Raw genomic sequence first — 13196 nt, 5'->3', positions numbered from 1 at the left:
CGAATTCTTACTAAGATCTTGATCAGGAGAGGCGGTCGCGGAGGAGGAAAAATAAATTAAAAGGAGAGTAAAGACAACGACAGTTGAGATGAAACGACGGTGGGAGCGACGGAAGACGACTCCCATTAGCCAGAACCGGTGATGATAGGTTTTGGGGTTTAGGAGTTTGGAGTAAATTGGTCCAAACTCAAACAGACATGTAAAGGAGTGATGAATAAAGATAGCGAAAGAGAAAACGGATGTGATTAAACCCTCTTCGTCAATCATTATCATTCGTCTCCCAATTATTTAAAGCATTGGATAGCCACATGGTTCCCTTGTGGGTACAACTATATCAGCTTCAAAGTTACTATTTGGCTCAGGTGGACCAAAAACCCACCACTCTAATCACAGATGTTATACTTATACATCTATCGTTTTAATTTATCTATTTAACATCTGGAGTATTTATTTAATTAGTTCATACGATGAGTAGTATGGACAAAGATATCATAGCCATAGTGCGTTTAGAATCATATCGTATGATTAATTAGAATCGTTTTCTCAACAATTCAGTTATGTAATAAAAATGAAAAACATTATCACAAATCTTCGATATCTTTGTATAATATTTTTCTAATGCACTAATCAATTGACATAACAGCGAATGTATGGATTTAAATTTTGTAAAACTTATTAGATGTTTTGTTTGAGAAAAAAAATATAAAACTACGGCAAAAAGTTACAATATATATCAATGGTCCCTGTAATTCATATACATATTTTACTTTGTTACAAATAAAAATACAAAAATGATTGATTGAGTGATCCACACTCCAACTAACTAGATTCGTGAATCCAACAAAGAGAAAGACAAACCAAATAAATTCACTTCGGAGAAGATCGATCTCCCTTGGTAGTCAAAAAGGCTATTTACTATATTTATTCCTGTCACTTCTACATTTAATTTCACATGGGCTCGTATTCGTTTCAACTTATGAAAAAAAAAATCCAGTAATTACGATAGAGGACCTATAATTGTATATCTGGACTACCATTATATATTATTATACATTAAATGGAGGTATATTTCCAGGTGAAATCTCATTCTTTAACATTCTTTGGTATTCGGATATGAATATAAAACTAGACCGAAGACAAATCAAACATGAGGAATTAGAGTCTAGAGATGTATACATGAAATTAAAATTAGTTATGAGAATTGATAGTTGAGCAATTAAATTAGTGTGCCTCATGTGAGGGTATAGGAGGTAGGGCATTCGATTCTTGCTTTCTTCTTCAAACAATACATTTTCTTTTCTTGAAACTCTTTTTTTTTTTGAACTCACTTCAAACAATACATTTATGTTAAGAAAAAGTAAAAAGCAACGTTTGATGAACCACGTAATCCACTATAAAAATAAATAATGGTTTAAATATAGGGAGAATTTGCTGAATATTCATAAGAGGCAAAATAATAAAGAATATAGCCATTATACAGTAATTCAAGATGGATGAGACAATTTGTACAAAACATGACTAAAATTTCCCTCTCGGCGCGTGCGCTTGATGTTGAAATGCAGAAGATAAAATTATCATACTATACTACACACTATTTAATATAGTCACACGAATAATTTCACTCTAACTATAATATATTTCATTTAGAATAGCATGGTAATTGATGTTAGTTAACATAATGAAACACAACCAAATAAACTCTAAACCTGCTATCTAAACCATAACTCTAAACACTAAACTCTAAACCCAAACTCTAAACTGTAAACCCAAACGGTAGACTTTTAAACCCAAACCGTATACCCTAAACCCAAACTCTAAATCCAAAATCTTAACCCAAACCGTAAACCATAGCAGAGCTACCTAAACCCTAAACCAAAACTCTAAACCATAAACCCAAACCCTAAACACAAATTCTTAACCCAAACCATAGACCCAAACGGAGCTACCTAAACCCTAACCCCCTAAACCCTAAACCCAAACCGTAAACCCTTAACCCAAATTGTAAAACCAAACCATCGCCCATAACGGAGCTACCTAAACCCTAACCTTGAAGGTCTAAACCCTAAACTCAAACCCTAAACCCTAAACCCCCCTAAACCCAAACTGTAAACCCTAAACCCAAACCGTAAACCCTTAACCCAAACCCTAAACCCAAATTGTAAAACCAAACCATCACCCATAACGGAGCTACCTAAACCCTAACCTTGAAGGTCTAAAATATAGGGCTGTTCAATATGGTAAAACCGAACCGTACCGAATCGAACCGAACCGAAATAGAAAATATGGTTTGGTTTTGGTATATACCATATAAACCGAATGGATATAATTTTCTAAAAACCGTAGGATTTGGATATGGTTTGGTATATAACCGATTAAACAGAATAAACCTAACAAAACCGATTAAAAGTAGAAACATGTAAATATGTATCTATTTTATAACAATACATGAAAATCTATCTGTTACATAATTTAAATTTGTGTTAATAATTATTACCATGATTTTATAGTAATAAAAAATCTTAATTTGTAAAACACTTGAACTATAACTAAATAACAATACATCGCAATTCAGACATCTTATTTTCTAAGTCTTTTTTGATCTTTTTGATTTATTTTAGTCTTCACTAAATTAATATGAAGATTATAAATTTGATGGACAATAATTAATGGAAAATTTTCAATTGAAAAAACATGACTTTAATGAACACTAAATATGGAAGAGTGAAAAAACTTTTCTTTTGTTTCATATTTTTATTTTCAAAATTTCAAGCTTTGATTTTAGTTATAGACTTGATTATTTTATTTGATGGTAGAAGAATTTTTACTTTTTTGTTCATTTATTTGAACATGTAATAGGTTTTTAATAAATGAGTGTGTTGACAATATGACTCTAAAATTCATATAATATGATCTCAAACAAAATAATTATGTTTTTTGGTATAAAACCGAATAAACCGAAAACCGACGGTATATAAACCGAACCGAACCGAAGTAAATATGGATTTAGAATGGTAGTTATATTTTACTAACCGAAATACCGAAAACCGAAAAAAACCGAACCGAAACCGAACCGATATCCGGATTGAACACCCCTACTAAAATATACTATATTTCATTTAGAATAGTATGGCAATTGATGATAGTTACTATATTGATGAATGGGAAAAAGGAGGAAAATGAAGAGGGGAGGAGGAGGAAGGAGGAAAGATAGAAGTATGGAGGAAAGGAAAGAGGAATGGAGAGAGAGACCGGGGAAGGGATGGGAGCAGAGAAAGAGTAGGAGGAAGTGTAAGAGTGAAAGCGACATCGGAGGAAACTATACTATTTTGATGAATAGATTAGTATACTATAATGTAATTTGAATTCAAATATTGCATGAAAGCAATATAAACTGTCAATACAAACATGTATGTGAATTTCCATTAACTTAGAACATTCATTCAACACTAATGAAGGAGAGGAGAAGAAGGAGAAAATACTAAGAAATCATTTCTATTCTATGTTTATCAAATAGAATAGTACAACGCAGTGTGTAATGTTTATCTTTTCGAATAGTTCTGCGCATTCTCTGTTTCTTAATCTACATGTATCAAAAGTAACAAAATTCTAAAGCCAATTAAATATATAGAGAAAAATAATATGATAATCAGTTGTTGTGTCTGGTGATTATACAGCGTGCTAAATCAGGATCTTATGCTCTTCAATCTAACCAGATTACTTTGATTCGTTTATTTTGATTGTAAAGTTCGTCGGAAAATTTAACGGTTTCGTGACTTTTGTGTGATGAAAAGGAACAAAAAATAAAAAGAAAAAGTGCGTGTGTTAGTTGATATAAGGTGAGGGTAATTTTGTATATATTGTAGAAAATATATGGTATATCATAGCATATGCCTTATAATAGTTATGTACTTAGTTTTTTTTGTGCTATGGTCACGTTCCCTAATTTCCCTTAAATATAACGTATCGAGTAAGTTATGAATAAATCGACTAGCTGGGGATGATTTCAAGGTATAGAAAAGAGTTTTTATTGATATTTGAAGATGTTACAATGATGATAAACAAGATATCTGAATAGAAGTGATTTTGAGAGCAAAGTGAGTATATTGTTGATTAACTATTGTTTTTTTTTTGGTAAAAAGAAAGGTATTTTCACCTATTTGCCGGAAATCCAAGCATTGTAAATAATCTCTCCCACCGTGAGTTGAATCCAAGTGGCGGAAGTTACAGTCGCAACCCCTTTACCACTAGGCCAACTCAACGTTGGTTTGATTAACTATTGTTGATGTAAGAAGTTTGGATTTCTTTATCATTCTCATTCCTCGTTTTTTATAGTTGTTTGAGAGATAATTTTAACGGCGACGTGATCTATGACGTGTATCTGGTGCTATCAATAACGCCTTTAGTGTTATGATTTTCTAATGTTTTATGTTGACTCAAACATGTCAGCACTATTTTTTCTCCAGTTCGGGATGACCGTTTTTTCGGATATGTTGTCCTCTTAACGGACCTTGGACTATTGAATCGAATTCCTGGACCTGGTTTGGAGTGGGATGAAATCCATCTTCAACAACGTTTCTGAATAATATAGGGGATGATATCGAGGAGAAGAAACCAAAATCTGATTAGGGTGAGGACATATTTCTGGTAAAGCGATAAATACAAAAGACAATTCTACTCAAAATCGACGTGGATATGTTTACGAGAGGCACACCCAAAACTGTAATTGGAGTAGAGGAGTTTAGTTCGCCTATGCCACTCCTAATAAGATCTGGTGTGCGGTGAAGGATATATTCTCAACAGGGGAAATAATGGTTAAAAGGAACATGGATGTCGATGGAAGTTGCAGTCTTTGTCAAGACCTGATCGAAACTTGCAATCACTTGTTTCTCAAGTGTGGTTATTCTGAAAAGATTCGAAAAAATCTCACAAAAGGGGATTCTGCATGAACAATACACAACTGAATGGAAGGACTAACCATGCTGATTTCAGAGATAAAATAACTATCTTCATTCTCAAATATGTTTTCAAACTGTAATAACATCTTGAGAGAGAGAGAGAAATAAAACAAAAAAAAATCATGGTAAATACCTTGGCCTCCTGAACAGATTTTACAAATAATCTAAAATAATGAGGAATTTCCTCAGCTCTATCATAATGATGGGAGATTACCAGTATGATAAAAGCCTCAGATATTGGTTTGGGGTTAAAAAACACCTTAGAGTTAAATTCATTTATTCTTTTATCACTTGAGTGATCTAAAAGACAGTTGTATTTGATGTAAAAAAAATTTTTGATTAAATAAATTTTACGTTTATTCGAAAGTAAAAAATAAAGTAAAAACTATTTGACACTACCAATTTGAAAAAAAAAAGATTACAAAACAATACATTAAGTTCATTTAGCTCTAATGGAATGAATCAAACAGTCATTATAGCATTAAATTTACAACACATTACTAAAACATAAAATGATAAAATTAATCTACAGCAAATTAATTTCATCTAGAAAGTTGATGAAAGTCGGTAACTCCGCAGGGGGCACATGATATATTGATCTGTTCTGACCAGCAGCCTGCCTGCCTTGAAATAAAAAATTTCCTAAAATCATCCTCACTTTGATCTCTTGGCACTTTATTCTTGTTAGCTACATTGTGTTACAGTCCTGTTGTAGCAATATCAAGGTAAAATTTGAAGATTTTAAAAGCCATCAATTTGGTAGTTTATTTAGGGCAAAACCAAAAGAAACATTTGTTTCAACCTCCAAAATTTTTTGAAGAAAATTATACAGAAATTGGTTTTGAAATTTGTAGAAAGTAATTTTTTTTATTGAAATCCTTACTAAATCGTCTACAGCTCCCAAAATATCAGGACCAGTCTATTAGCAATGTTGTCTCCTCACTACTCACTACGTTGCAAGAATGTCAATGTAATAAGAGATGATTATGGAATATGTCTATAAGATCTGTGAATGATATAAAGAACTAGCTAGATATAAATAAGTCTATACTTTTAAAACATAAGCACAATTTGAATCAAACCTTAATTTACCGTGTGATATTATTAAGTTTGGACTTTAAAACTGATAATGCATCATAATATATCCTCTAAGAACTTAATTATTCAACTAAATTTATGAATATATTTTTTTAAAAATATGGAAAAAGTATTCATACATATTTTTATAAAGCCGAAATCTAATAAAATCTTACCATTAAAAAACAAATATATATATATATATATATATGTATGTATTAAAAAAATCAAGCATTATAAATTGAGAAATTTTCTAGGATATCTCTTTTTAAGTTTTTGTCACAAAAATAGCATTCAATGAAAAAATGACCAAAATAAGTTTTATTTAAGGGTAAAAATGTTTTTACCCTAGGGTTAACTAATCTAGACTTAGGGTTTAGAGTTAAGGGGTGGGGTTTTGGGGATAGAGTTTCAAATTTTTTAAAAATAAAAAAAAATATTAAAATTTTAAAAACAAAAGGGGCTTTTTTGGTCATTTTCTTTTTTTGAGGACTATTTTTGTGACAAAAACTTAAAATTGTAATTATTATTAAATAATTTTATAAATTAATAATTATTAATTGGGAATTATATGCACAGTATAATTTTTTATCATATTATAAATAAAATTTATAGAAGTAATAAATTAAATTAAATAATAAATATAGTTAAATTACTTAATATATTAATCAATATATAAATTATAGATTTAAACTAAAGTATATATACACACAAAATAACAAAGTTTCAAAATTTTACAATATACTTTAAATTATAAAATTAAATATTAAATCAATTATGATTAATTATAATTTATAATAAATTAAAAATTTTTAAATTAAACGGATATATATCTTTTTATCAATATGCATATTAGTTAATTTTTAATACTTTGCTTTTACCAAGTAGATATATATATATATATCTACTTTATAAAAACAAAGTATTAAAAAATAACTAATATTTATATTGTTTTACTATATAGTGGAATGAAATAATGTTCACACTTTTAAAATCATAGATTTTTAATGTTATTTCTTCAATTTTGAAATATATTAATTAATCACAAGACAATTTTAACAAATTTCGTTGACTCATTTCCATTAAACTTGTTTCTTTTTTTGGAATACCACTTTCATTAATACTTAAACAATCGGACTACATTTTGAAGAATAGATAATCCTAGCTCTACGAACATTACAGTAAGACAATCTTATTATATAAAGTTTGGTTCTTCAAACTTGCTAATTAACATGATTGCGATACATGTCAATAATATATTTAAGATTGCGACATGTGTTAATCTATCTCATAATTAAAAATATGTATACTAAGATATAAAAAAAACAAATTTATTAAAAATCTTATTATATATATTATTTAATAGTAATTTTCCTTTTTTAAGATCCTACTCAAAAGATAATAGTAAAAGATTATTTGATAATAATTTTCCTTCTAATATTGTGACATGTGTTTAAAAATACAATGATTAAAAATATATATATTAAGATAATAAAACGATTTCTGAAAAAAACTACTTAAAAAATTATTTAATAGTAAAAACGATTTTTCCATCTAATATTGTGACATGTGTTTAAATATACAATGATTAAAAATATATATATTAAGATAATAAAACGATTTTTGAAAAAAACTACTGAAAAATTATTTAATCATTTAAAAAATATTTAGTAGTAATTGTTTTAGAAAATTTCCTTTTTTCAAAATCCTAAAAAATAGATTTGAAAACAAATTATTTATTATAATTTTTTTTCTTAGTTTTAAGAAAAATCCTTTTTATTATTTTAGTATATGTATTTTTGATTATGATATAGTTTAACACATAAATGTTTTTAGAAAAATAATGACCATGTGTAACAATCATGTTAATCATCAATTTTGAAGAACCAATCTCGATATAATATTTTATAATTATATTTTCATTAAAACTAAGAAAACAATTATATTAAATAAAAATATATACACCAAAATAATAAATTATTTGTACAAATCGTTTTGGTATAGGATTTGTAAAAACGAAAATTATATAAGCTTTTTCAAAAAAATCTGATTTTTATAAAGGAAAATTAACATTAACAACTCTTTTACAATTTTTTTTAACAGTATTAAAAAAAATCCGATTTTAATAAAAGAAAATCAACATTTAACACTCTTTTACAATTTTTTGGTTTAAAAGTTTTTAAGAGGATAATTACTATTAATATTTTTTGCAGTCTTATTATTATTATTATTATTATATATTATTACTATTACTATTATTGTTATAATTGTTATTATTATTATTATTATTCATTATAATGTTTGTTTTAAAATATACTAAAGATAGAGAATTATAAAAGATAAACATTAAATTTCAAGAAAAAATGTTAAACAAAAACGAATTGTAAAATCCTACAAGTACAATAAATTATTTAAAAAAACATGAAAAAACTAACTTTAAAATAAGTAATATAACTTTTTTTTCTTATAAGTAAATAAATTTCCTTTTTTAATAGATAATTGTATGTTAAAAAATTATGACAAAATAGCTACAAATATTCCATATCTATATTTAGGTTTAAGTTTCCACATATTATTTTTACAAAACACAATAGTATTTACATGAAAAGTATTACATGAGTATTTTGTTTTAATTTCTTGATACAACTCAACTTTTTATTATCCTTATTACATCTTATGATGCTAGCATAACTTTTAATTTGATGTTATTGGCGTACATGAGTATGTGTGAATATGATAAATATGTGTTTGTATGTATAAGACAAAATATATAAATAATTAAACATAATTTTTCCATTAAAAATAAAGTAGTTGTATAAAAATTTAAAAGAAAAAAATAATTAATTTCCTTTTTAAAAGTCCAAATAAAATAAAAACGCAAAAGTAATCCTATTTTTCTTATCATTAACTAACTTTACTTTTTTAATAATTTTTTGTTATAAATATAAACCAAAATTAGCTTCAAATATTTCACCTGATATGATTGTGATATGTGTCAATTAAAAAATTAGATTGTGAATGTGTCAATAAAAACTTCCATTATGTGAAAATAACATCTTATTTTCCTAAAAGCATAATAAAAGAGACTTCTAAAAGAAAATTATTTTCTAATCTTACCAATTAAAAAATTTTATTTTTGTTTAAATCGCGACCAGAGAGAATTGTAAAATTTTATTTAATAATAATTTTTACTTCAATTAACAAGAAAAATTGTAAAACTATTAATGATATTGAAAAAAACAAATTTTAAAATTTGCAACTTTTAAAAATAGTTAATATCAACTGGAAATAGTTATTTGATAGAAATTTTATTTATTTTTAAATCCTAGACGAAATATAATTGTAAAAGATTATGTAATATTAATTTCCTTTTATAAAATCCTACAAAACTGCAAAATAATATTTGATAGTTGTTTTCATTTTTTATATAAAACAAATCCTAAACAAAAGAAATTTGTATAATATTTTTAAGTCCTAACCAAAAGAGAATTGTAAAAATTTATTTGATATTATTTTTAAGAGAGTATTTGATGATGAACATGATGATAAAAAATATTTAACTAACAAAAGAAGTGTAAAATTAGTATTGATATGAATTGTAAAAATAACAATTTTAAAAATATTTATTAATAACTAAAAATAATTATTTGATAGCAATATTTTTTCTGAAATTCTAAAGAGTAGATAATTGTAATAGGTTATATGACAGTAATTTACCTTTTTTAAAATCTTAATCAAAATTGCAAAAGAGTATTTAATATTTTTATTTTATTTTTTAATTGTAAATAAAAAAGGAGATTTATAAAATATAATGTTTTTCTTTTTAAAAGAATCATAGCAAAATAAAACTTTAAAGACTTCTTTAATAAAATATTAAATTAGTACATAAGAACATGTATAATGTTGTCATTGATTCGATCAGTGTATTTAATTTTCATTTCTTTTTACTTTTCATTTCTTATTTCGGATTGTGTTCAGTTTAAGTGTTATGTATATTATTTTCTCTAATCCTTAGTATAAAGTTTATAACAACTCATCTATAAACCATGATTATAAAATACAAATATTAACTTGAATTTATGTGTGAAAATGAGTTTTTCTTATAAAATAAATCTCAAACAACATATGCAAAAAATAATCATAATACTATAATATAATGACTTATTATTTTATGGTTTTTATTAAATTAAAACATCAAACAAAACCCGTTGCAACGCAACGGGCTCATATCTTGTACAATATAAAAGATAGATGTAGAGAAACCACTAAGATAAAAAAGACAGCAAATTCAGAGTAAAACTCGAATGCGTCGAAATAAAATTCACGGCAAAGCCAGAATGGAACATAGTCACATGTGACGTTAAAAATAGCCAATTCACACTTCAGGCCCCGTACGAACCGCTACACAAGATAACAAAACGGTTAGGAACTTGGACAACTTCAACTGCTTTAAAGCAGGAAAGGTGGCACTTCTCAAGGGGAATGCCTTTGGTGATGATGAGCCTCAGTCTTTGGAAGAGGAGATTTATGATAATGGTAACGGTGAATCCACCGACAAACCCAAGGTGAAATATCTCTTTAGTGCAGAAAAATATGGTTTTGTGTGCACAACAGTTCGGATCAAAGCCTTGGTGAATCCACCGAAAATCATTTATGAACTGTTAATGGGATCTAAATCCACAAAATAAATTATGGGCTAAGCCCTCTCACTGGACTTAATAATCTGAGAGTTGATAATCGTAGAGGAAAATAGTGGGCTGACTGTTTTTGTAAACAACATGGACCAGACCCAAATAAGAGAAAAGGTAGGGCTGTTGTCAGCATATCCAACTATGGGCACGATGGCCGTGAGGCAGCGTGCGGCGGATCTGAGATGACGCACTTCATCGCCGATCTAAAACTCGGAGGGTTGGAGTTTGTGAAGCGGCTAAAAAGTGAAACGGAATCCCGTTGATAAAGCGAAGTTGATATGCTACGTCAGCTTGATGTTCTTGTTGCAACTGAGAAATGAGCTTTGACAAAGGTGAAGTACAGTGGCGTTGAAGTACAAAGAAGAGGACCACTCCGACTTGCGGTCATGGTGATGATTGAACATGCTTTACGGGAACCCCCGGTTAAGAGAACCATTTTAGTGGACTGTGGACAGCTAGCTAAAACACCAGTTGACTTTTTCGTTGGTAATGAGCCCAGATCCAGATCGAAACCAACAACAACAGATGAAAAAGGTAGCCAGGACCCAAAAGAAGACAAGAGAAGAGAGAAGTAGAGATGACGCTGGCGAGCTTCTACTCCACCGGCGTCGGAAAAGCCTAAACTTTTGAGTTTTTCGATTTTCATGCCGATGAAGTTTTAAGACTTTTTTTTAAAATAAACACAATAAACTTGTTTTTTTTTTTGATAATATTGGTGTGATACCAAAGGTTTTCTAGACCCAATGACTAATCATCAAGAGGTTCATAGAATTCCGGATTTTCTGGTATGTTTAGTCAACTGATTTCTTATCAAAAACAAAATCTGATGTTTTTGTGTGTCTATATATATTGTGTTGATTTGCATGTATGTTTTTGTGTCACTAGATTTGCATATATGTAGTTTGTGAATATATTTCTTATACCAAATATCGTAGCAATCCAAAAATGCAGAAAGAAAAAGAATTATGTTTATTTAAAGAAATAGACCTATTTAATGAAGTTTCTAGATTGAGTAATTGTTGTTTGGATATCATAATAACATATATATATTTGTACAAATATCCACCTATACATTAAAAGAGAAGTCACTTTAGTGATTCTGATGAAGTGGCACTCATATAGAGCTTCCTAGAAAAAATTTTATAATTCTATTGGCTGGATTTTTTAAATTTTTTTTTTCATTTATTTTAATCAATTGCTTATGTAGACAAGCCCAAAACTATTGTCGATTTCGTTAAGCCCATATATAGCTAGGGAATAATAATTATCGATTTATTTTAGCCTTGGGTATCCGTTCGGGTTCGGGTCGGGTATTTCGGATTTTCGGGTATTTCGGTATAGAGGTGTAGAACCCGTTCGGGTATTTCTGTACTTCGGGTCGGGTTCGAGTATTTTTAGTTCGGATTCGGTTATTTCGGATCTGGTTCGGATATTTAGATTTTGAAAAAAAAAATTAAAATTTTCATTTCTCAAGTTTCTTATATTTAAAAATATAACTTTCAGTTAACTATTTTTTTATTTTTAATAGATTGAATAGTTAATAGATTTAGACATAACATTTTAAAACTAAAAAGGCATTAATTTAGTTTTTTTTTTTTAATATCGGATGTAACTTTTTGTTAATTTTTTAAATAAAAAACTTGACATGCATTTTAAGTGAGTAGCAAATTATTTTTTTTCGTAATTGTATGTATATCATATGAACTTAAAGTATGTGTAGTATCAATATAAATATTTTATATAAAATGAGAGATGTAAACTAAAAATATAAGGTTAATTATACATATGTTCGGTTATCTTCGGATATCCATTCGGCTTCGGGTATTATCCGTTCGGGTTCGAGTATCCAATCTCTCCTTATTCAATACCCGTTCGGGTATTTTGCTACTTCGGTTCGGATTTCAGTTCGGGTTTTTCGGATCGGGTTCGGGTGCCACTTCGGATATCGGGTAAAGTGCCCACCCCTACTAATTAGGTTGTTTGTTTTTAGTAACTTACCTTTCTAATATGGATTACTTGCGCAAGTTGAAATCATTAAATATGCAAATAACTTATTGACAAAATTTGTTTTTAATAAATTACATTTCTAATATAGATTACTTGCGCAAGTTGAAATCATTAAATATGCAAATCACTTATTCACAATATGGATTACTTGCGCAAGTTGAAATCATTAAATTTTATCAATTTAGTTTACCTTTGGGCAAGATTTAGAATTAAGACAAATATTAAAAACTTTCCTTATTATTCAAACGGTAAACTTGCGCATGTTGATATCATATTTATTATATTGCTTACACAATATTTTAATGTTTCTAATTAGTTTGTTTGTTTTTAATAACTTACCTTTCTAATATAGATTACTTGCGCAAGTTAAAATCATATCATATGCAAATTATTTTTTGACAATACACATTTAATATCTTTCTTTAAACGATTTTATTATTTATTGTGCAAAATATTAAAATCATTA

Source organism: Brassica rapa, chromosome A01 (assembly GCF_000309985.2).
Source record: "Brassica rapa cultivar Chiifu-401-42 chromosome A01, CAAS_Brap_v3.01, whole genome shotgun sequence".
Lineage (NCBI taxonomy): Eukaryota > Viridiplantae > Streptophyta > Magnoliopsida > Brassicales > Brassicaceae > Brassica > Brassica rapa.
Note: the sequence above shows the minus strand (reverse complement) of the source record.